Raw genomic sequence first — 25,758 nt, 5'->3', positions numbered from 1 at the left:
ATGTGTGTGTGTGCGCGTATATATATATATATATATATATATATATATATATATATATATATTTCTCCGCCGAAATCACTTTTAAACCCATTTCCACCTTTTTTTCCCTTCTCTTCCTCTTACTTTTTTTTCACGTTTTTTTACGTTTTTCTCCTTTTCGCCTCTTTTCTGGGCGTATTATTCTTCTTTTTCTTCTTTTTTTTCGTCTAATGCATACCCCATCAGTGCAGCAATGCTTATTCAATACCGCCAGCAGATGGAGACACTGGGGGATAATTTTCTAAGGATTTATACTGATTTTTCCTGTCTGAATTTGTCGCACAGAAAGTTGCAGGCCAAATATGTGCGACATTTCTGCGACTTTAGCTTCTAGAGCATTTTTACAACATTATACATAGGTGCTGAATACATAAAAAGCGACTGTTCAGCGACAGACAAGTCGCATCGGCTGAAAGTAGGCCAGAATGTCAGTCCATGTTGGAGCAGGTTTAGATACAGTCTAAAGCATAGATCTCAAAGTCTGTGCACAGAATTTAGCAAGGGCCTCGCACCTTCTGATGCATCAGGTAGGTGCACAATAGCATAGCCTAACCCTCTGTACTTTGGTCTATATTGATGCGGGACATAGACAGCCAGCTGATGACCAATCCATTAGTGCAATGGATGGCTGGAAGCATTTGTCTTTGCCTTTGCAATACCACAGAAGCAATGCATGGTCAATGTACAGCAATGACACACCTGTGTGAACAGCCAGGAGACCCCCCCCCCCCCCCCCCCATGTTATGTTACATAGTTACATAGTTAGTACGGTCGAAAAAAGACATATGTCCATCAAGTTCAACCAGGGAATTAAGGGGTAGGGGTGTGGCGCGATATTGGGGAAGGGATGAGATTTTATATTTCTTCATAAGCATTAATCTTATTTTGTCAATTAGGAACATTCAGCACCCACCCGCTATCAAGGCAGCTGCCTATCATGTCATGCCCTACCTGCACAGGTGTGCTGGCTACTCAAATGATCCAATTAAGGAGGCCATTTAGTCAGCAGCAGCAGAAGTCCTGTGCCTGGACGCTCCAACAGCGGCCAGACACAAGCAGAAGCAGAAGCAGCAGAAGCAGCAGCAGCACCACCTTTTGCTTTTTGGCTGCAGAAGCAGCAGCAGCAAGGCCCACAGGGCTGGCTAGCTGGCTAGCCAGCAAGCAAGCAGGTAGCAATGAAAGTAGGAATCTTTCTTTTTAACCCTGTAAGGGGGTGGTGCACTGTACCCGAAGATACTGCCATATCGGGTCAATGCATAGGGCGACGGAAGCAAGCTTCGAAATCAGCCCCCGTTCTCAAAAATCCATTTAATATATGGTCCCCAGATAGGGGACGTATCAGATATTAAACTGATAAGAACAGATACTACACTTGATCTTAGCCAAAAGGCCGAGAAGCGATAACCGTGAAAGGGGCGGGCCCAACAAGGTCCCCTTCATGGGCACTATCACTGCTTGCTGTCAGGGAGGCTGCCAGACAATTTTCCATGCACACTCTGGGCTGGGGGGCAGTCAACCACCAGTACACACAGCAGAACCTAAACCCATACCATTATTGCTAAGCAGCAAGACAGGGGCCCATTGCACTCCCACGGGGCCTTTTTAAATGCAATCCATAACCCGGATTTGCCAGGAACCCTTCTTACTCCTCCTACTTGCATGTGACACTGGGCTTAGGATCTGCATAGGAAACACACACACAAGCACACACCTACCTTTGTTGCCTGCAGATGCCTCCTTGGCTGTCCCCAAACGGTATCAAACCAACACCCACGGGAAGCTGTAAGCATAGAGGACATGCCTGCACCCCATTGGACTTACCTGTGTGGGTTAAATCCGGGTTATTTGACAACCTATGGCGGTGATGGTTCTGCTCAGGCAGAGCAGTGCTGATGCTCCTCATAAAGCTGTCGCTGCTGTGAAGGTTCTAGGTGACATCACAAATCCCTATGGTTACATACACAACAAAGCTGGGTTGTTGTTGTTTACACTCTGCAAGGCCTGTGGAAGTGAGTGACATCATAGCACTGTAGTTCTGAGGGTTGTAGATGGATGCAACAATCTCCTGTTGCTTCTATGAAGGCCGTAATAGACGACATCACCAAACAGCTCCATAGTCACATACACAGCAAAGGAGAGATGTTGTTTACACCTAGTGATGTCAGTGGTATTGAGTGACATCATAGCACAGTGCTAAGGCTCCTGGGCCTGGACACAGCAGCGGCTGCAATATCTCAACGGAGAATACGTTTATATATATGTGTGTGTGTGCGCGTATATATATATATATATATATATATATATATATATATATATATATATATTTCTCCGCCGAAATCACTTTTAAACCCATTTCCACCTTTTTTTCCCTTCTCTTCCTCTTACTTTTTTTTCACGTTTTTTTACGTTTTTCTCCTTTTCGCCTCTTTTCTGGGCGTATTATTCTTCTTTTTCTTCTTTTTTTTCGTCTAATGCATACCCCATCAGTGCAGCAATGCTTATTCAATACCGCCAGCAGATGGAGACACTGGGGGATAATTTTCTAAGGATTTATACTGATTTTTCCTGTCTGAATTTGTCGCACAGAAAGTTGCAGGCCAAATATGTGCGACATTTCTGCGACTTTAGCTTCTAGAGCATTTTTACAACATTATACATAGGTGCTGAATACATAAAAAGCGACTGTTCAGCGACAGACAAGTCGCATCGGCTGAAAGTAGGCCAGAATGTCAGTCCATGTTGGAGCAGGTTTAGATACAGTCTAAAGCATAGATCTCAAAGTCTGTGCACAGAATTTAGCAAGGGCCTCGCACCTTCTGATGCATCAGGTAGGTGCACAATAGCATAGCCTAACCCTCTGTACTTTGGTCTATATTGATGCGGGACATAGACAGCCAGCTGATGACCAATCCATTAGTGCAATGGATGGCTGGAAGCATTTGTCTTTGCCTTTGCAATACCACAGAAGCAATGCATGGTCAATGTACAGCAATGACACACCTGTGTGAACAGCCAGGAGACCCCCCCCCCCCCCCCCCATGTTATGTTACATAGTTACATAGTTAGTACGGTCGAAAAAAGACATATGTCCATCAAGTTCAACCAGGGAATTAAGGGGTAGGGGTGTGGCGCGATATTGGGGAAGGGATGAGATTTTATATTTCTTCATAAGCATTAATCTTATTTTGTCAATTAGGAACATTCAGCACCCACCCGCTATCAAGGCCGCTGCCTATCATGTCATGCCCTACCTGCACAGGTGTGCTGGCTACTCAAATGATCCAATTAAGGAGGCCATTTAGTCAGCAGCAGCAGAAGTCCTGTGCCTGGACGCTCCAACAGCGGCCAGACACAAGCAGAAGCAGAAGCAGCAGAAGCAGCAGCAGCACCACCTTTTGCTTTTTGGCTGCAGAAGCAGCAGCAGCAAGGCCCACAGGGCTGGCTAGCTGGCTAGCCAGCAAGCAAGCAGGTAGCAATGAAAGTAGGAATCTTTCTTTTTAACCCTGTAAGGGGGTGGTGCACTGTACCCGAAGATACTGCCATATCGGGTCAATGCATAGGGCGACGGAAGCAAGCTTCGAAATCAGCCCCCGTTCTCAAAAATCCATTTAATATATGGTCCCCAGATAGGGGACGTATCAGATATTAAACTGATAAGAACAGATACTACACTTGATCTTAGCCAAAAGGCCGAGAAGCGATAACCGTGAAAGGGGCGGGCCCAACAAGGTCCCCTTCATGGGCACTATCACTGCTTGCTGTCAGGGAGGCTGCCAGACAATTTTCCATGCACACTCTGGGCTGGGGGGCAGTCAACCACCAGTACACACAGCAGAACCTAAACCCATACCATTATTGCTAAGCAGCAAGACAGGGGCCCATTGCACTCCCACGGGGCCTTTTTAAATGCAATCCATAACCCGGATTTGCCAGGAACCCTTCTTACTCCTCCTACTTGCATGTGACACTGGGCTTAGGATCTGCATAGGAAACACACACACAAGCACACACCTACCTTTGTTGCCTGCAGATGCCTCCTTGGCTGTCCCCAAACGGTATCAAACCAACACCCACGGGAAGCTGTAAGCATAGAGGACATGCCTGCACCCCATTGGACTTACCTGTGTGGGTTAAATCCGGGTTATTTGACAACCTATGGCGGTGATGGTTCTGCTCAGGCAGAGCAGTGCTGATGCTCCTCATAAAGCTGTCGCTGCTGTGAAGGTTCTAGGTGACATCACAAATCCCTATGGTTACATACACAACAAAGCTGGGTTGTTGTTGTTTACACTCTGCAAGGCCTGTGGAAGTGAGTGACATCATAGCACTGTAGTTCTGAGGGTTGTAGATGGATGCAACAATCTCCTGTTGCTTCTATGAAGGCCGTAATAGACGACATCACCAAACAGCTCCATAGTCACATACACAGCAAAGGAGAGATGTTGTTTACACCTAGTGATGTCAGTGGTATTGAGTGACATCATAGCACAGTGCTAAGGCTCCTGGGCCTGGACACAGCAGCGGCTGCAATATCTCAACGGAGAATACGTTTATATATATGTGTGTGTGTGCGCGTATATATATATATATATATATATATATATATATATATATATATTTCTCCGCCGAAATCACTTTTAAACCCATTTCCACCTTTTTTTCCCTTCTCTTCCTCTTACTTTTTTTTCACGTTTTTTTACGTTTTTCTCCTTTTCGCCTCTTTTCTGGGCGTATTATTCTTCTTTTTCTTCTTTTTTTTCGTCTAATGCATACCCCATCAGTGCAGCAATGCTTATTCAATACCGCCAGCAGATGGAGACACTGGGGGATAATTTTCTAAGGATTTATACTGATTTTTCCTGTCTGAATTTGTCGCACAGAAAGTTGCAGGCCAAATATGTGCGACATTTCTGCGACTTTAGCTTCTAGAGCATTTTTACAACATTATACATAGGTGCTGAATACATAAAAAGCGACTGTTCAGCGACAGACAAGTCGCATCGGCTGAAAGTAGGCCAGAATGTCAGTCCATGTTGGAGCAGGTTTAGATACAGTCTAAAGCATAGATCTCAAAGTCTGTGCACAGAATTTAGCAAGGGCCTCGCACCTTCTGATGCATCAGGTAGGTGCACAATAGCATAGCCTAACCCTCTGTACTTTGGTCTATATTGATGCGGGACATAGACAGCCAGCTGATGACCAATCCATTAGTGCAATGGATGGCTGGAAGCATTTGTCTTTGCCTTTGCAATACCACAGAAGCAATGCATGGTCAATGTACAGCAATGACACACCTGTGTGAACAGCCAGGAGACCCCCCCCCCCCCCCCCCCCATGTTATGTTACATAGTTACATAGTTAGTACGGTCGAAAAAAGACATATGTCCATCAAGTTCAACCAGGGAATTAAGGGGTAGGGGTGTGGCGCGATATTGGGGAAGGGATGAGATTTTATATTTCTTCATAAGCATTAATCTTATTTTGTCAATTAGGAACATTCAGCACCCACCCGCTATCAAGGCAGCTGCCTATCATGTCATGCCCTACCTGCACAGGTGTGCTGGCTACTCAAATGATCCAATTAAGGAGGCCATTTAGTCAGCAGCAGCAGAAGTCCTGTGCCTGGACGCTCCAACAGCGGCCAGACACAAGCAGAAGCAGAAGCAGCAGAAGCAGCAGCAGCACCACCTTTTGCTTTTTGGCTGCAGAAGCAGCAGCAGCAAGGCCCACAGGGCTGGCTAGCTGGCTAGCCAGCAAGCAAGCAGGTAGCAATGAAAGTAGGAATCTTTCTTTTTAACCCTGTAAGGGGGTGGTGCACTGTACCCGAAGATACTGCCATATCGGGTCAATGCATAGGGCGACGGAAGCAAGCTTCGAAATCAGCCCCCGTTCTCAAAAATCCATTTAATATATGGTCCCCAGATAGGGGACGTATCAGATATTAAACTGATAAGAACAGATAAGGTTTCAACAAAATTTTATTGAATAAATAAGAAACCATACAAAATTTAAAATGCAAAATAATAAAAGGTTCACAAAAGTTTTAAAATACAAATAATAAAACCAGTAATAAAAGGAGAAAAAATAAAAATGGCAGGATAAAACATTATACAAATGTCATAAAAACTGATTATATTGTTATTTCGTTCCATAGAGGCAGACACCACATGGATGCTGCCTCGCTGGCCCCCAACTGTTTCTTGTCTCTTAGGTAATAGATGTACATCTCACTCAGGGCCAGCTTTATACAGTTTTTAACATCAATAAAATCATGTTTAAAAAGTAAGATGTTCCTAACTTTCCAGATGGCATTTTTAAAACAATTAATAATCATCCAGCAGATCATCTGCTGTTTAAAATTGGGGCAGTTAAAAAGACCGTAAAAGACACATTCGTGATTAAAATCTTTTAGGCCGCAGGCCCACTTCAAAAGTGGGCCTACCTTCCTCCAAAGCTCCCGTGCAAAAGGGCAGTTCCAAAATATGTGCAGCACCGTTTCGTCCACTCCGCAGCCATCTCTCGGGCACTTGGCTCTCGCCACCAGTCCTCGCCTGTGCTGGAACTCACGAGTAGGGAGGCACTGGTGGACGATTGCCCAGGCAAGATCCCTGTGTACATTCGCCAGAAACTTCCCGTACACGTTCCGCCATACCTTTTTGGATCTTGCCTGTGTGAAATTGGACACTGCCAGGGTAACCTCACTCCGCCTGAGGACCTTTGATACCTTTCTCTGGTCCCCCAGTATGTCAGGCTCCAAATCTTGGAGACCTAGGAGCCTGACTGTCTTTTCCAACACCACATAATGTTTTGGGGGACACAGAAGCACCGGAGCGTTCAGAGGGATGCGCAACCATCTTTTAAAAACCATGCCCGCAGCGTACCTTAAAAAGCAGCTAAAAATGCCATCGGATTTAATAATTTTAAAACAGAAACAGAAATACTTTATGTAAAAGAAAGTAAAAAGGTTAGGAACATCTTTCCCGCCATTATCTTTACTTTTGTACATAAAATCACGCTTTAATTTCTCCATTTTTGAACCCCATAAAAAAGTAAAAACAATTCTAGTTACTTTTTTAATGTATAAAATAGATGGAGGAAATACCATGGCAATGTATAGCATAATAGGGAGTAAAACCATCTTTATTATTAAAATCTTCCCCTCCATGGTAAGGTTTCTAAGATTCCACATTAAAATCTTCTTCTCCATCTTAGCTATAGCTGAATCCCAGTTAGGGCTCCCATCATTGACCTGGTTAAAAACAATACCTAAAACTTTAATTTGATCCTGTTGCATTGTGACTCCTGGGGTGATGGATGAATCCCAGGAGCCAATATAAAAACAGTCACATTTATCTGTGTTTAGCTTAAAACCAGAGACCTCGCAGAAATAGCTGGTGTTCCTCAATGCCCCCCTCATGGATGGAGAGTCCGGGCACAGTATGGTGACATCATCCATGTACCCCAACACCTTTAGATGGGTCCCTCCTCCACCAGGTATCGGTACGCCTCTTACTACCCGGTCTTTTCTGAGGAGAGCCATCAGTGGTTCGATTGCGCAAATAAAAAGGAGTGGGGACAGGGGGCAGCCCTGTTTGACACCTGATAAAAGAGGAACACCGCTGGTTAAAAAGCCATTAACAGAGACTTGACTAAAACAGGATCGGTATAAAAGCATGATTCGGCTTAAAATCGTTTCAGGCACTGCCATCTTTTTAAGAACTAAAAACAGGTATTCATGGGAGACCCTATCAAAGGCTTTTTCAAAGTCTAAGGATAAAATTGCTACAGTTTGATTTCTATCCTTAAAATACCATAAAACATCTCTTAAAATATTTAGGGATTCAGCTATAGACCTTCCAGGTACCCCACAAACCTGATTTGGGTGAATTAATTTATGAATAAAAGGTTTAAAACGGACAGCTAATAACTTGGCTAAAACTTTATAATCGACATTTAAAAGTGTGATGGGGCGCCAATTTTTTAGCATATCCTTTTCACCCTTTTTAAAAAGTAATGATACAATCCCCCTCCTCCAGGAAGGGGGAAGTTCATTAACAATAAAAGTTTCTTTATACAATAAAACCATATCATCCTTTAAAATATCCCAAAAAGCTAAATAAAATTCGATGGGTAAACCATCTTCCCCAGGGGCCTTCCCACTAGAAAAACTTTTAAAAACAAATAAAAGTTCATCTAAGTTAAGATCACGGGATAAAACCTCCTGGTCTAAAACATCTAGCTTAAAATCAAGGGAATTAAGAACATGTTCTAAAAAGGATGGATTAAGATCTTTCTTATTAAAAAGAAGCTGGTAGAAGTTAAAAACTGCATCTAACATGCCTTTTGGAGTGGATTCACCCTCAAGGTTTTGGATGATATCCCTCCTATTCATCACTTTTTTAAAAAAGAAACGGGAACATTTCTCGCCCTCCTCCAGGTGCTGCACATGTGAGTTAAAAATGATTTGTTTCCCTTTCTTTTCTATGGCATGTTTTATTTCAGTTTTAAGGTTTAAAATATCATTTTCTACATCCATACCAGCTTCTTTCAATTTAAAAAGTACATTTAAACGCATGTTAAGAACATAAAACCACTGTTTTTCCATTTTTGCCTTCTTCTTACCTGCTTTGATAAAAAAAAATCTGATTTTAGATTTGGTGCCCTCCCACCAGTGCAGCATAGGCTCGTGGGGTTTTCTTTGTGATTGCCAGCATTGGTAGGTCCGCACAAACTCCTCTTTTATCTCAGGGTCCTCTAGGAGTGTGGTGTTTAATCTCCAGAGGCCCCTTTTTGCTTTTTGCTCCCCCTCTAGCTCCAGGACCACCAAGAGGAGCTTATGATCAGAGAAGATATTCTGCTTGAGCGTGCATTTCAGAGGTTTAAAAGCTCTAGAGGAAAAAATAAAATCGATTCTGGAGCTCACTCTTCCATTGGACCATGTGGCGCCCGGGTCCTCCGGCAAGAGATCCTTCCAGCAATCTTTCAAATTAAAATCATCAATAAAATTTTTAAGCAGGTAAGAAGTGCGGTCTTTACGATTAATATCCCCACCCTGCCGGTGTTCCCCATCACGTATGCAGTTAAAATCACCTCCCACCAGCAGGGGGGAAGACCCAACACAAAACAGTGGTAAAATTTCAAATAGTTCTGCCCGCTCCTGTTTATCAGGAGGGGCATACACATTTAAAACACGAATTAAAAGTCCATTAAAATATAGATGAATTAAAAGAGCTCTGCCAGGCACAATCTCAGTTACTGTATGAATAGAAAAGGACTGGCCTCGGCAGAGCAGCCCAACACCCACAGAACGACAGTCATTTGCACCGGACCATATGGATGGGCCCAGCTTCCAGTCTTCTTTTAAGTCTTTATAGTCCATTTTACTAGGGATTCCACATTCTTGTAGCAGGCAAAGGTCAAAGTCACATGTCTCTAGATAAGAAAATAAAGCAGCCCTGCGATCAGGGCTCTTTAAGGACCTCACATTGAGTGAGGCAATTTTTACAGGGATAGGCATAGTTTATGGAGAGTCCGTGCTTGGAGAATCAAAGTCAATAATAAGCTGCGTACCGTCATCCCCCGCCTGCGGGGTCATCAGCTCCTTGATGTTCTGAGGGTCGGAGCTTGAGATCGATGATGCCCCGACCCTGAGCTCGCTCTCGTCCGAACTACGGCACGCCGCTTTCCTTTGAATGTCTTCCTCTTCTTCTTCTCTTTGTCTTTTAAATGTCACACTGCTGTCCATATCCTCTGTGTTGCTCTCACTCGATGTAATCTCTGGCCCCCGGCTGATGGATCTGCGTCTTCTTTCATCTTTTGACGACTGGAACTGCTGCACAGGGGCCTGTGAGGCCTCTTTTCCGGAACCTTTGCCGCTACCTTGGGAAGTTTTCATCGCTTGTTCCCCAGCAAGCGTTGCTGAGGACTGTTGCTCCAACTTCCCCATCGATCGACGATGGCCAGTTTTACCCACCGGGTCCACTGCTGGCGGGGCAGCAAACCCTGGTTTGGCGCCACTTGTCTTCTTGGCCCTGTCCTGTTTAGGCGGAGTAACAGGACCGGGCTCAGACCTGGCCACCTGGCTCCCCTTCCGGCGGGCTTTCACCGGGGCCTCTTCGTCCGGAGCAGGGCGACCCTGGGCCAAGCCAGTACCTGGCTTATGCTGCAATTTTGGGTCCACCTCTGCCCCCACCGAGGCCCGTCGGCTGCCACCCGCCACAGGTGAGCCCCCTTCAGAAGTTTCGGCGGGCTCTTGAGCCAGGTAGGAAGTCGATCGACGTCTTTCAATTTCCCGGGCAGTAAACTCGATCACCCGCCCGGGCTTCGTGGAATCCCCATGGCCTCCCCCTAGCACTACCAACGGTGGGCCCCCCGATGGAGCACCAGAGGTCTTGGGCCTGGACCCATCAGTACCTGCCATCTGGGGTTTGGGCATCTTAAAAAAGGACGTCTTTTGTCCTGTCCCCTCTTTGGGTGGGCCCAGCCTTGACCCACCCATCGTAGTTTTTGCTTTATGGGGACAGGAATTAAAATCGTGATTTTCCTCTCCGCAGAGGTTGCACCTTATCGTATGGCTACATCTTGAGGCTATGTGACCTTCTTGGCCACACCTATTGCAGCGAATCACACGCTCCGCGCCGCAGGTCTCCTGGGTGTGGCCAAACCTCAAGCAATTTCGGCAATACATAGGCATTTGAGGATAGAACAGGAAGCCCCGAACTCTCCCGATGGCAAAATTTGGGGGCGGATGGCAAAGACCCCCAATACCACCGGGATCCTTACGGAGCTTGACCCAGAACTTCCTCTTGCCGTTCCAGAACCGCACGGAGTTCAAGATTTTGTTTGCGAATCGCACCTCTTCGCAGTATCGCCGAAGAAAAGTGGCTATATCCTCCGTGGTCACATGAGGGCTGTGCATAGCCACCACCAACGGTATATGTTCCTCACCATAGAGGAACTGGAACGAAAGACCGTCGAGTCGATCGTCCCTCTGGTCCGCACCAGACAAGGTTGCATAGATGTTATCGCAACACGCCGTGGCCGTGAAGGTGACGGTATACAGGCCACGGCTTTCCTGGTCATTTAGACACAGGATGTCCTCCCTATTGAGGCGGAAGTAGTCAAGAAGAATCACCTCCGCAATGAAGCGGAGGTTCTTCAACTGACGATGGCTCTCCGACACCTCTATGCGGATGGTATTTCGCATCGACATTTCCCCAGAGGGGAAAGCCCAGGAGAACGGCATCTTCCACACCCAGGGACTAAGCCCCTTCCCCAATAGCAGCAGGGGCTCGGAATCCCGCTATAAAAGCGGAACCCTTACCCAAGGCAGAGGTCGGGGGTACCCTAGGTGCTTCCGAAGCTACAGGTAACGCTCAACGTACCGAAAATGCCTTCTGAGACACAAGGTCCCAGAGACAGGGGGATCGCAACCCGTTGTCTGAGGACTAAGCCCGCTCCCCAATAGCAGCAAGGGGGTGAAGTCCCTCCGTAAGGAGAGACAATCCCCCAAGGCCGAGAAGCGGGGTACCACAGACACCTTCCGACCAGACCAAATGCAGATACTACACTTGATCTTAGCCAAAAGGCCGAGAAGCGATAACCGTGAAAGGGGCGGGCCCAACAAGGTCCCCTTCATGGGCACTATCACTGCTTGCTGTCAGGGAGGCTGCCAGACAATTTTCCATGCACACTCTGGGCTGGGGGGCAGTCAACCACCAGTACACACAGCAGAACCTAAACCCATACCATTATTGCTAAGCAGCAAGACAGGGGCCCATTGCACTCCCACGGGGCCTTTTTAAATGCAATCCATAACCCGGATTTGCCAGGAACCCTTCTTACTCCTCCTACTTGCATGTGACACTGGGCTTAGGATCTGCATAGGAAACACACACACAAGCACACACCTACCTTTGTTGCCTGCAGATGCCTCCTTGGCTGTCCCCAAACGGTATCAAACCAACACCCACGGGAAGCTGTAAGCATAGAGGACATGCCTGCACCCCATTGGACTTACCTGTGTGGGTTAAATCCGGGTTATTTGACAACCTATGGCGGTGATGGTTCTGCTCAGGCAGAGCAGTGCTGATGCTCCTCATAAAGCTGTCGCTGCTGTGAAGGTTCTAGGTGACATCACAAATCCCTATGGTTACATACACAACAAAGCTGGGTTGTTGTTGTTTACACTCTGCAAGGCCTGTGGAAGTGAGTGACATCATAGCACTGTAGTTCTGAGGGTTGTAGATGGATGCAACAATCTCCTGTTGCTTCTATGAAGGCCGTAATAGACGACATCACCAAACAGCTCCATAGTCACATACACAGCAAAGGAGAGATGTTGTTTACACCTAGTGATGTCAGTGGTATTGAGTGACATCATAGCACAGTGCTAAGGCTCCTGGGCCTGGACACAGCAGCGGCTGCAATATCTCAACGGAGAATACGTTTATATATATGTGTGTGTGTGCGCGTATATATATATATATATATATATATATATATATATATATATATATATATTTCTCCGCCGAAATCACTTTTAAACCCATTTCCACCTTTTTTTCCCTTCTCTTCCTCTTACTTTTTTTTCACGTTTTTTTACGTTTTTCTCCTTTTCGCCTCTTTTCTGGGCGTATTATTCTTCTTTTTCTTCTTTTTTTTCGTCTAATGCATACCCCATCAGTGCAGCAATGCTTATTCAATACCGCCAGCAGATGGAGACACTGGGGGATAATTTTCTAAGGATTTATACTGATTTTTCCTGTCTGAATTTGTCGCACAGAAAGTTGCAGGCCAAATATGTGCGACATTTCTGCGACTTTAGCTTCTAGAGCATTTTTACAACATTATACATAGGTGCTGAATACATAAAAAGCGACTGTTCAGCGACAGACAAGTCGCATCGGCTGAAAGTAGGCCAGAATGTCAGTCCATGTTGGAGCAGGTTTAGATACAGTCTAAAGCATAGATCTCAAAGTCTGTGCACAGAATTTAGCAAGGGCCTCGCACCTTCTGATGCATCAGGTAGGTGCACAATAGCATAGCCTAACCCTCTGTACTTTGGTCTATATTGATGCGGGACATAGACAGCCAGCTGATGACCAATCCATTAGTGCAATGGATGGCTGGAAGCATTTGTCTTTGCCTTTGCAATACCACAGAAGCAATGCATGGTCAATGTACAGCAATGACACACCTGTGTGAACAGCCAGGAGACCCCCCCCCCCCCCCCCCATGTTATGTTACATAGTTACATAGTTAGTACGGTCGAAAAAAGACATATGTCCATCAAGTTCAACCAGGGAATTAAGGGGTAGGGGTGTGGCGCGATATTGGGGAAGGGATGAGATTTTATATTTCTTCATAAGCATTAATCTTATTTTGTCAATTAGGAACATTCAGCACCCACCCGCTATCAAGGCAGCTGCCTATCATGTCATGCCCTACCTGCACAGGTGTGCTGGCTACTCAAATGATCCAATTAAGGAGGCCATTTAGTCAGCAGCAGCAGAAGTCCTGTGCCTGGACGCTCCAACAGCGGCCAGACACAAGCAGAAGCAGAAGCAGCAGAAGCAGCAGCAGCACCACCTTTTGCTTTTTGGCTGCAGAAGCAGCAGCAGCAAGGCCCACAGGGCTGGCTAGCTGGCTAGCCAGCAAGCAAGCAGGTAGCAATGAAAGTAGGAATCTTTCTTTTTAACCCTGTAAGGGGGTGGTGCACTGTACCCGAAGATACTGCCATATCGGGTCAATGCATAGGGCGACGGAAGCAAGCTTCGAAATCAGCCCCCGTTCTCAAAAATCCATTTAATATATGGTCCCCAGATAGGGGACGTATCAGATATTAAACTGATAAGAACAGATACTACACTTGATCTTAGCCAAAAGGCCGAGAAGCGATAACCGTGAAAGGGGCGGGCCCAACAAGGTCCCCTTCATGGGCACTATCACTGCTTGCTGTCAGGGAGGCTGCCAGACAATTTTCCATGCACACTCTGGGCTGGGGGGCAGTCAACCACCAGTACACACAGCAGAACCTAAACCCATACCATTATTGCTAAGCAGCAAGACAGGGGCCCATTGCACTCCCACGGGGCCTTTTTAAATGCAATCCATAACCCGGATTTGCCAGGAACCCTTCTTACTCCTCCTACTTGCATGTGACACTGGGCTTAGGATCTGCATAGGAAACACACACACAAGCACACACCTACCTTTGTTGCCTGCAGATGCCTCCTTGGCTGTCCCCAAACGGTATCAAACCAACACCCACGGGAAGCTGTAAGCATAGAGGACATGCCTGCACCCCATTGGACTTACCTGTGTGGGTTAAATCCGGGTTATTTGACAACCTATGGCGGTGATGGTTCTGCTCAGGCAGAGCAGTGCTGATGCTCCTCATAAAGCTGTCGCTGCTGTGAAGGTTCTAGGTGACATCACAAATCCCTATGGTTACATACACAACAAAGCTGGGTTGTTGTTGTTTACACTCTGCAAGGCCTGTGGAAGTGAGTGACATCATAGCACTGTAGTTCTGAGGGTTGTAGATGGATGCAACAATCTCCTGTTGCTTCTATGAAGGCCGTAATAGACGACATCACCAAACAGCTCCATAGTCACATACACAGCAAAGGAGAGATGTTGTTTACACCTAGTGATGTCAGTGGTATTGAGTGACATCATAGCACAGTGCTAAGGCTCCTGGGCCTGGACACAGCAGCGGCTGCAATATCTCAACGGAGAATACGTTTATATATATGTGTGTGTGTGCGCGTATATATATATATATATATATATATATATATATATATATATATTTCTCCGCCGAAATCACTTTTAAACCCATTTCCACCTTTTTTTCCCTTCTCTTCCTCTTACTTTTTTTTCACGTTTTTTTACGTTTTTCTCCTTTTCGCCTCTTTTCTGGGCGTATTATTCTTCTTTTTCTTCTTTTTTTTCGTCTAATGCATACCCCATCAGTGCAGCAATGCTTATTCAATACCGCCAGCAGATGGAGACACTGGGGGATAATTTTCTAAGGATTTATACTGATTTTTCCTGTCTGAATTTGTCGCACAGAAAGTTGCAGGCCAAATATGTGCGACATTTCTGCGACTTTAGCTTCTAGAGCATTTTTACAACATTATACATAGGTGCTGAATACATAAAAAGCGACTGTTCAGCGACAGACAAGTCGCATCGGCTGAAAGTAGGCCAGAATGTCAGTCCATGTTGGAGCAGGTTTAGATACAGTCTAAAGCATAGATCTCAAAGTCTGTGCACAGAATTTAGCAAGGGCCTCGCACCTTCTGATGCATCAGGTAGGTGCACAATAGCATAGCCTAACCCTCTGTACTTTGGTCTATATTGATGCGGGACATAGACAGCCAGCTGATGACCAATCCATTAGTGCAATGGATGGCTGGAAGCATTTGTCTTTGCCTTTGCAATACCACAGAAGCAATGCATGGTCAATGTACAGCAATGACACACCTGTGTGAACAGCCAGGAGACCCCCCCCCCCCCCCCCCCCATGTTATGTTACATAGTTACATAGTTAGTACGGTCGAAAAAAGACATATGTCCATCAAGTTCAACCAGGGAATTAAGGGGTAGGGGTGTGGCGCGATATTGGGGAAGGGATGAGATTTTATATTTCTTCATAAGCATTAATCTTATTTTGTCAATTAGGAACATTCAGCACCCACCCGCTATCAAGGCAGCTGCCTATCATGTCATGCCCTACCTGCACAGGTGTGCTGGCTACTCAAATGATCCAATTAAGGAGGCCATTTAGTCAGCAGCAGCAGAAGTCCTGTGCCTGGACGCTCCAACAGCGGCCAGACACAAGCAGAAGCAGAAGCAGCAGAAGCAGCAGCAGCACCACCTTTTGCTTTTTGGCTGCAGAAGCAGCAGCAGCAAGGCCCACAGGGCTGGCTAGCTGGCTAGCCAGCAAGCAAGCAGGTAGCAATGAAAGTAGGAATCTTTCTTTTTAACCCTGTAAGGGGGTGGTGCACTGTACCCGAAGATACTGCCATATCGGGTCAATGCATAGGGCGACGGAAGCAAGCTTCGAAATCAGCCCCCGTTCTCAAAAATCCATTTAATATATGGTCCCCAGATAGGGGACGTATCAGATATTAAACTGATAAGAACAGATTTTTTTTTTTTAACTTGGCTACCCCTGAGGGGTATCTTTTTATTTAGAATTCATAACATTTTACAAAGTGCATTACGATTTATAAATATAATTTTTTTTTCAATAAAAACAAATTTTGATAATAAAATCACATAACAATAAAAGTTCACATAAATACAATCATAATACACTTAAAATGGGCACTTGGTGGCTTTACAAAAGGGCGTTCCATTCATTAAAATACCATTTTCTAGCTAATAAAGGATAATATTTCTTGTCTAATAAAAAGTACTGGTACATATCACTAAAACAAAGAGCTAAAACATCATTCACAGATAAAATCTCATGTTTAAAAAGTAAAATGTTTCTGGCATTCCATAGAGCTGCTTTAACACAGTTTATGATCTTCCATGCCATTGTCTCTTGAGTCCGTATTGGGCATTCCAGACATCCATAAAAAACAGCTGCAGAGTTTAAGTCCTTTATTTCTGTTATCTTCTTCACCAGAGGGAGTATTTTAGTCCATATCCTTTTTGCATAAAAACAAGTCCAGAAAAGGTGGTACACGGTCTCGGGTTCCTGGCAGCCCTCCCTCGGGCATACTGCAGTGTTGGCCATCCTTCTTCGGTGCTGGAATGCCCGGCATGGAAGACACTCGTGTATGCAGCTCCAGGCCAGATCTTTCTGTGAATTAAAAAGATAAATCATATTTGCCATCTTCCATATTTTCCTGCATTTCTCTTCATTAAAATTATTCACAGGGGCAATAAAACCACTTTCTTTAATATATTTTAACAGTTTTTTGCTATTAGTTACTTCATTAATACTTTTTCCGTTAAAGTTGTACAGGTTGAAAATTTTCTCTAAAATCTTGTATTGTTGGGGAAGATTAAAAGCATAAGGACAGCTTAAAACAGTTTTAAACCACCCATTCCTCCTCATAAAAAAACCTGTATTAAAACGGATAAAATATGACCAGTAACTATCCTTAAAAAGTGTGCTAACACACATGCTAAAAAACTTGGTAAAAAGGAACGCCCTGATGTCGGGGAAGTCCTTTCCACCCATAACTTTTGGCATCATGACGATCTCTCTTCTCAATTTTTCACTCTTGGAGCTCCATAAAAAGGTAAAACATGCTTTAATGATTTTATTTAAAATCATTTCGGGGGGTGGAAAGACCATGCCAAGATACAATAAAATGGGTAAAATCACCATCTTTGTAACTAAAACCTTCCCCTCCATCGTTAGCTTTCTCATGTTCCACATACAAATTTTTGTGTTTATTTTTTGAGCCACCAAGTCCCAGCTATTAAAACCATTGTTTGACTCACTGAAGGAGACCCCTAAAATCTGCACAGACTCAGACACAGGAATGGGTAAATCCCTTAAAAACAGTCCTCCTATATTTAAAACACTGCTTTTATAAAAATTTACCTTAAAACCGGAGGCACAACAAAAAAATTCAACTTGCTTTAGGGCTTTTTGAAGCGATGGGGTGTCCCTTCCGAGCACTGCCACATCGTCCATGTACCCCACTACTTTAGCCTCTAGTCCCCCTCCTCCCGGCAGGGGGACCCCTCTTATTTGCTTATCTCTCCTCAAGGTGCATAGTAGAGGCTCAAGCGCACATATGAAAAGTAGTGGGGACAAAGGACACCCCTGCTTCACTCCGGAATTTAAAATCACATCCTGTGTCTTAAAACCGTTAACTAAAATCTTGCTTGTGCAGTTTTTATAAAAGGCCTTAAGAGACAATAAAAAGCCTTCAGGTATACCCATTTTCTCTAAAACCTTAAAAAGATAAAAATGTGACACTCTGTCAAAAGCCTTCTCGAAGTCTAAGGATAAAATGGCTAGTTTTCCGTTTCTAGACTTTGTGTCACTAATCACATCTTTTAAAAGGTTAAGATTTTCCCATATGCTCCTCCCAGGCACCCCACAGACCTGATTTGAATGGATTATTTTCTCTATTACACTTTTTAATCTATTTGCGCACAGTTTTGCCATCACTTTGTAGTCACAGTTGAGGAGGGTGATTGGTCTCCAGTTCTTTAGATCTGACCGGTCTCCCTTTTTGAACAGCAGGGAGACATCACCCTTCCTCCATGAACCTGGGAGGGCTTTTGTTTTAAATACTTCTGTAAAAAGGGAAAAAAGGTCATCTTTTAAAACACCATAAAAAATGACATAAAACTCAATGGGTATACCGTCAGGACCAGGCACCTTACCGGATTTAAAACTCCTGATCGTCTCTAAAACCTCCTGTTCCGAGATCTCCCTCTGTAAAAGAGACTGGGACACAGGGTCTAAAACATTGGTAATCTCCTTCAATGAGTCATTCATAAAATCAATATCAATATTTTTTGTATTAAAAAGATCCGCATAAAATGAATGTACCCTTTTTAAAATACCCTGTACATCTTTTTCTCCTTGTATATTATCAATTAAAACCTTTTTATCCGTTACTTTCTTAAAAAAGTACCTGGAGCAGGTCTCGTTCTCTTCAAGGTGCTTTATTTTGGATCTGAAAATTATCTCTTTTCCCTTCTGCTCCAGGCACTGTTTTATTTCTTTTTTTAAGTCAGTAATTTCTCTATAAACCTCTATACCATTGTCTCTGAATTTGTACAGGGTTTGCAGACGGGTATTTAGAAGGGAGTAAAACTCACGCTTCTCTTTAGCTCTAGAGATCCCTACTCTAATAAAAAACTCTTTTATTTTTATTTTCATTTTCTCCCACCATATACTGATGGGAGTGTTAGGATCTCTTACCCGTCTGCAGTCCTTGTAGAAGTTGATAAAATCGGATAAAACCTGCGGATCTTCTAAAAGGGATACATTCATCTTCCAGGCATTCCTCCCAGTCTTTTTTCTAAAATCACTCTTCACCTTAAAAGATAAAAGTTTGTGATCAGAAAAAACATTGGTTAAAACATCACACTTAAAAGGCAGTACTTGATAAGAACAGAAGATAAAATCGATCCTGGAGCTGCAGTTTGCGTTGCTCCAGGTCACACCGTCTCTTTCTGGTAAAATACTATTGCATTTCTTAAAAACATCAGTAAGTCTAAAATCAATAATCATATTTTTTAACATAGAAGATGTTTTATCATAGTTTCTACTTACTGAATTGGTAAAACGGTGCTCCCCCCTTAAAATACAATTAAAATCACCTGCTAAAATAAGAGGTTCAGAATCATTGATAAAAAGGGGTAAAATCTCTAACATCCGTGCTCTATCATTTTTATTGGGTGAACCATAAAAATTTAAAAACTGCCATTTAATACCATCAATAAAAGCTTTAACCAATAAAATTCTGCCTGGTAAAATCTCATGAATAAAATCAATAAAAGCATTTCCTTTAAAAAGTATGGCGACCCCTGCTGATCTGGATTCGTTAGATCCAGACCAGACTGATGGACCGTGTACCCAATCTTTTTTATACTTTTCATAATTTAAACTATGCGGGATGCCGCACTCCTGCAGGAAAACCACAGAAGCAGCAAAAATAGACAAGTAGTTAAAAAGGGCAACCCGTTTCGCTCGTGAACTTATACTTCTTACATTCATAGACAATCCGGACAACTCAGCCATTGGAGATGTAAAAAAAGGGAGGCTCAGATAACAAACTAAAAACCAGATTGCGCACTGGAGCTCTCGTTACCCCCCACCTCTGACTCTACCGTACACATAGAGGAAGCCGGAGAGGAACCACCATCGCTCGAGCAGCCCCCCTCTTCCAAGACCACAGGTGTATAGACGGAGTACATTGGTAAGAACAGCTTCTGGGCTCCATTCTCTTTTTCGGCGTCCACCTCTTGCCCCTCCATAGGGGTCGGGTGCGTAATTAGGTCCGTTTCCGGGACCTCGGAGATGGTCACCCCTGAAACCTCCTCCTGGCTGGGAGGAGGAGGGGTATCCACCGCTGGGACCTGTGGAGGAGCTTCACTTGGAGCCCCCGTCACGACAGGAACTTCCATCTGCTCCTCCTGGACCACCTCCGAGTCCGGACGCCCTTTGGAGCCCCTTCGTCTTTTCACCTTTGCTACTCCGTCCGGGTTTTCACACTCAGGGGGACCCCGAGCAGGAGGACCTTCCGGGGTGGAATCGGGCACCTCTCGCTCTTCCACCTTCTCTGAGGTATCTGCCCGATCCCCTCTCGCATTTCTCTTCCCCGGCCTCCTCTCATTTGGGGTCCCCCTTTCCACCTGTGCCTCTTTCTCCTGGGGTTCTTTTGGGGGGGCCGTGGTCTCCATCTCACAGCTTACCTCTTCTTGTGGGGGGTGCTCCTCCTCTCTGGCTTTTCCCCAGGCTGGTCTCCGGACGTCTCTCTTGGGTTGCCCTTGCTGTTCTGTGGTTTTTTTTGGTCTGTGGGGACAGAAAGCATACACGTGACCAAAGTGACGGCAAAAATTACATCTCAAACCCTTATCACATTTTTCTGTTTCATGTTGCATGCTTCCACATTTCTTACAGGAACTTTCACAATTTTCCTTTATGTGCCCATAACGTTGGCACCTTCTGCAGAAGTTTGGCATTCCCGCAAAAAAGAGGTCGCCACACACATTGTTTAATTTAAAACGAGCAGGCGGTAATAGTATCCCCCCTGGGAGGGTGGGGTCTTTGTTGCACGTGACTTGATATCGCCATTTTGAGGTCCAGACACCACAGTCGTTCATGATTTTTCCTCTGAACTCCACCTTTTTAAAGTAGGCTGCCAGGAACCCATCGATCTCTCTCTGATTTACAAAAGGGGAGTACATCTTCACGACAATCAACTTGGTTTCATCTAGGACGTGCTCGACAATTTGGATACCCTTAAGCCTCGGATCATCTTGCTTTGGAATTTTCATTACTGCATCTAAGAATACGCCTTCCCCTATGAAAGTGCAGTCGTAGATCCTCCGCTTAGGGTAATCCTGGATGGCCAAAATCTCTCGCTTACGAACATTAAGAATCTTGTCGAGCACGTCCTCTATCACGAACCTCATGCCACGTGCATCCGCCGCATCACCTGTGAGAATGACCCGCACAGTGTGTTTAATCCGGGCATAAGCCGGTACCGAACCAGGATCTAGATCTTCATCCATGGTTCATTCGTGTTTTGGTCTGGTTCTCTCTGCTCCAACCAACCAGCCAATTTGCTCAAACCTCTCTCCACCCGAAGGCTTTGAGAGGCGATCGCAACCCGTTACCCTGGGACTAAGCCCTCTCCCCAATAGCAACAAGTGGGTGAAGCCCAGGCAATAAACCTGGGCGATCCCACAAGGCCGAGGAGAGGGGTACCCGAGTACCTTCTGACCAGATCTCCTGTATTACTACACTTGATCTTAGCCAAAAGGCCGAGAAGCGATAACCGTGAAAGGGGCGGGCCCAACAAGGTCCCCTTCATGGGCACTATCACTGCTTGCTGTCAGGGAGGCTGCCAGACAATTTTCCATGCACACTCTGGGCTGGGGGGCAGTCAACCACCAGTACACACAGCAGAACCTAAACCCATACCATTATTGCTAAGCAGCAAGACAGGGGCCCATTGCACTCCCACGGGGCCTTTTTAAATGCAATCCATAACCCGGATTTGCCAGGAACCCTTCTTACTCCTCCTACTTGCATGTGACACTGGGCTTAGGATCTGCATAGGAAACACACACACAAGCACACACCTACCTTTGTTGCCTGCAGATGCCTCCTTGGCTGTCCCCAAACGGTATCAAACCAACACCCACGGGAAGCTGTAAGCATAGAGGACATGCCTGCACCCCATTGGACTTACCTGTGTGGGTTAAATCCGGGTTATTTGACAACCTATGGCGGTGATGGTTCTGCTCAGGCAGAGCAGTGCTGATGCTCCTCATAAAGCTGTCGCTGCTGTGAAGGTTCTAGGTGACATCACAAATCCCTATGGTTACATACACAACAAAGCTGGGTTGTTGTTGTTTACACTCTGCAAGGCCTGTGGAAGTGAGTGACATCATAGCACTGTAGTTCTGAGGGTTGTAGATGGATGCAACAATCTCCTGTTGCTTCTATGAAGGCCGTAATAGACGACATCACCAAACAGCTCCATAGTCACATACACAGCAAAGGAGAGATGTTGTTTACACCTAGTGATGTCAGTGGTATTGAGTGACATCATAGCACAGTGCTAAGGCTCCTGGGCCTGGACACAGCAGCGGCTGCAATATCTCAACGGAGAATACGTTTATATATATGTGTGTGTGTGCGCGTATATATATATATATATATATATATATATATATATATATATTTCTCCGCCGAAATCACTTTTAAACCCATTTCCACCTTTTTTTCCCTTCTCTTCCTCTTACTTTTTTTTCACGTTTTTTTACGTTTTTTCTCCTTTTCGCCTCTTTTCTGGGCGTATTATTCTTCTTTTTCTTCTTTTTTTTCGTCTAATGCATACCCCATCAGTGCAGCAATGCTTATTTAATACCGCCAGCAGATGGAGACACTGGGGGATAATTTTCTAAGGATTTATACTGATTTTTCCTGTCTGAATTTGTCGCACAGAAAGTTGCAGGCCAAATATGTGCGACATTTCTGCGACTTTAGCTTCTAGAGCATTTTTACAACATTATACATAGGTGCTGAATACATAAAAAGCGACTGTTCAGCGACAGACAAGTCGCATCGGCTGAAAGTAGGCCAGAATGTCAGTCCATGTTGGAGCAGGTTTAGATACAGTCTAAAGCATAGATCTCAAAGTCTGTGCACAGAATTTAGCAAGGGCCTCGCACCTTCTGATGCATCAGGTAGGTGCACAATAGCATAGCCTAACCCTCTGTACTTTGGTCTATATTGATGCGGGACATAGACAGCCAGCTGATGACCAATCCATTAGTGCAATGGATGGCTGGAAGCATTTGTCTTTGCCTTTGCAATACCACAGAAGCAATGCATGGTCAATGTACAGCAATGACACACCTGTGTGAACAGCCAGGAGACCCCCCCCCCCCCCCCCCATGTTATGTTACATAGTTACATAGTTAGTACGGTCGAAAAAAGACATATGTCCATCAAGTTCAACCAGGGAATTAAGGGGTAGGGGTGTGGCGCGATATTGGGGAAGGGATGAGATTTTATATTTCTTCATAAGCATTAATCTTATTTTGTCAATTAGGAACATTCAGCACCCACCCGCTATCAAGGCAGCTGCCTATCATGTCATGCCCTACCTGCACAGGTGTGCTGGCTACTCAAATGATCCAATTAAGGAGGCCATTTAGTCAGCAGCAGCAGAAGTCCTGTGCCTGGACGCTCCAACAGCGGCCAGACACAAGCAGAAGCAGAAGCAGCAGAAGCAGCAGCAGCACCACCTTTTGCTTTTTGGCTGCAGAAGCAGCAGCAGCAAGGCCCACAGGGCTGGCTAGCTGGCTAGCCAGCAAGCAAGCAGGTAGCAATGAAAGTAGGAATCTTTCTTTTTAACCCTGTAAGGGGGTGGTGCACTGTACCCGAAGATACTGCCATATCGGGTCAATGCATAGGGCGACGGAAGCAAGCTTCGAAATCAGCCCCCGTTCTCAAAAATCCATTTAATATATGGTCCCCAGATAGGGGACGTATCAGATATTAAACTGATAAGAACAGATACTACACTTGATCTTAGCCAAAAGGCCGAGAAGCGATAACCGTGAAAGGGGCGGGCCCAACAAGGTCCCCTTCATGGGCACTATCACTGCTTGCTGTCAGGGAGGCTGCCAGACAATTTTCCATGCACACTCTGGGCTGGGGGGCAGTCAACCACCAGTACACACAGCAGAACCTAAACCCATACCATTATTGCTAAGCAGCAAGACAGGGGCCCATTGCACTCCCACGGGGCCTTTTTAAATGCAATCCATAACCCGGATTTGCCAGGAACCCTTCTTACTCCTCCTACTTGCATGTGACACTGGGCTTAGGATCTGCATAGGAAACACACACACAAGCACACACCTACCTTTGTTGCCTGCAGATGCCTCCTTGGCTGTCCCCAAACGGTATCAAACCAACACCCACGGGAAGCTGTAAGCATAGAGGACATGCCTGCACCCCATTGGACTTACCTGTGTGGGTTAAATCCGGGTTATTTGACAACCTATGGCGGTGATGGTTCTGCTCAGGCAGAGCAGTGCTGATGCTCCTCATAAAGCTGTCGCTGCTGTGAAGGTTCTAGGTGACATCACAAATCCCTATGGTTACATACACAACAAAGCTGGGTTGTTGTTGTTTACACTCTGCAAGGCCTGTGGAAGTGAGTGACATCATAGCACTGTAGTTCTGAGGGTTGTAGATGGATGCAACAATCTCCTGTTGCTTCTATGAAGGCCGTAATAGACGACATCACCAAACAGCTCCATAGTCACATACACAGCAAAGGAGAGATGTTGTTTACACCTAGTGATGTCAGTGGTATTGAGTGACATCATAGCACAGTGCTAAGGCTCCTGGGCCTGGACACAGCAGCGGCTGCAATATCTCAACGGAGAATACGTTTATATATATGTGTGTGTGTGCGCGTATATATATATATATATATATATATATATATATATATATTTCTCCGCCGAAATCACTTTTAAACCCATTTCCACCTTTTTTTCCCTTCTCTTCCTCTTACTTTTTTTTCACGTTTTTTTACGTTTTTCTCCTTTTCGCCTCTTTTCTGGGCGTATTATTCTTCTTTTTCTTCTTTTTTTTCGTCTAATGCATACCCCATCAGTGCAGCAATGCTTATTCAATACCGCCAGCAGATGGAGACACTGGGGGATAATTTTCTAAGGATTTATACTGATTTTTCCTGTCTGAATTTGTCGCACAGAAAGTTGCAGGCCAAATATGTGCGACATTTCTGCGACTTTAGCTTCTAGAGCATTTTTACAACATTATACATAGGTGCTGAATACATAAAAAGCGACTGTTCAGCGACAGACAAGTCGCATCGGCTGAAAGTAGGCCAGAATGTCAGTCCATGTTGGAGCAGGTTTAGATACAGTCTAAAGCATAGATCTCAAAGTCTGTGCACAGAATTTAGCAAGGGCCTCGCACCTTCTGATGCATCAGGTAGGTGCACAATAGCATAGCCTAACCCTCTGTACTTTGGTCTATATTGATGCGGGACATAGACAGCCAGCTGATGACCAATCCATTAGTGCAATGGATGGCTGGAAGCATTTGTCTTTGCCTTTGCAATACCACAGAAGCAATGCATGGTCAATGTACAGCAATGACACACCTGTGTGAACAGCCAGGAGACCCCCCCCCCCCCCCCCCCCATGTTATGTTACATAGTTACATAGTTAGTACGGTCGAAAAAAGACATATGTCCATCAAGTTCAACCAGGGAATTAAGGGGTAGGGGTGTGGCGCGATATTGGGGAAGGGATGAGATTTTATATTTCTTCATAAGCATTAATCTTATTTTGTCAATTAGGAACATTCAGCACCCACCCGCTATCAAGGCAGCTGCCTATCATGTCATGCCCTGCCTGCACAGGTGTGCTGGCTACTCAAATGATCCAATTAAGGAGGCCATTTAGTCAGCAGCAGCAGAAGTCCTGTGCCTGGACGCTCCAACA

The 25,758-nt window shown here is 45.0% G+C and overlaps 6 non-coding genes and 2 pseudogenes across 6 annotated transcripts; all 8 read right to left on the bottom strand.

The window, feature by feature from the left end:
- Positions 1–1,250: 1,250 nt before the first annotated feature.
- LOC130350148 (U2 spliceosomal RNA) lies at positions 1,251–1,441 on the bottom strand. The gene has a single exon (XR_008887328.1). It is a non-coding gene; the product is annotated as a U2 spliceosomal RNA (small nuclear RNA).
- Positions 1,442–3,550: 2,109 nt separating this feature from the next.
- Positions 3,551–3,741, bottom strand: LOC130350145 (U2 spliceosomal RNA). The gene has a single exon (XR_008887326.1). It is a non-coding gene; the product is annotated as a U2 spliceosomal RNA (small nuclear RNA).
- Positions 3,742–5,846: 2,105 nt separating this feature from the next.
- LOC130350163 (U2 spliceosomal RNA) lies at positions 5,847–6,032 on the bottom strand. The gene has a single exon (XR_008887342.1). It is a non-coding gene; the product is annotated as a U2 spliceosomal RNA (small nuclear RNA).
- Positions 6,033–11,464: 5,432 nt separating this feature from the next.
- On the bottom strand, positions 11,465–11,639 carry LOC130350173 (U2 spliceosomal RNA; annotated as a pseudogene).
- A 2,109-nt stretch (positions 11,640–13,748) lies between these two features.
- Positions 13,749–13,939, bottom strand: LOC130350144 (U2 spliceosomal RNA). The gene has a single exon (XR_008887325.1). It is a non-coding gene; the product is annotated as a U2 spliceosomal RNA (small nuclear RNA).
- A 2,105-nt stretch (positions 13,940–16,044) lies between these two features.
- On the bottom strand, positions 16,045–16,233 carry LOC130350167 (U2 spliceosomal RNA). The gene has a single exon (XR_008887345.1). It is a non-coding gene; the product is annotated as a U2 spliceosomal RNA (small nuclear RNA).
- Positions 16,234–21,401: 5,168 nt separating this feature from the next.
- LOC130350122 (U2 spliceosomal RNA) lies at positions 21,402–21,534 on the bottom strand (annotated as a pseudogene).
- Positions 21,535–23,636: 2,102 nt separating this feature from the next.
- Positions 23,637–23,827, bottom strand: LOC130350143 (U2 spliceosomal RNA). The gene has a single exon (XR_008887324.1). It is a non-coding gene; the product is annotated as a U2 spliceosomal RNA (small nuclear RNA).
- Between the last annotated feature and the right edge of the window lie 1,931 nt (positions 23,828–25,758).

The sequence above is a fragment of the Hyla sarda genome, unplaced genomic scaffold (assembly GCF_029499605.1).
Source record: "Hyla sarda isolate aHylSar1 unplaced genomic scaffold, aHylSar1.hap1 scaffold_934, whole genome shotgun sequence".
NCBI lineage: Eukaryota > Metazoa > Chordata > Amphibia > Anura > Hylidae > Hyla > Hyla sarda.
The sequence above is the reverse complement of the archived record's forward strand: the minus strand, read 5'-3'. Positions and strand labels throughout refer to the sequence as shown.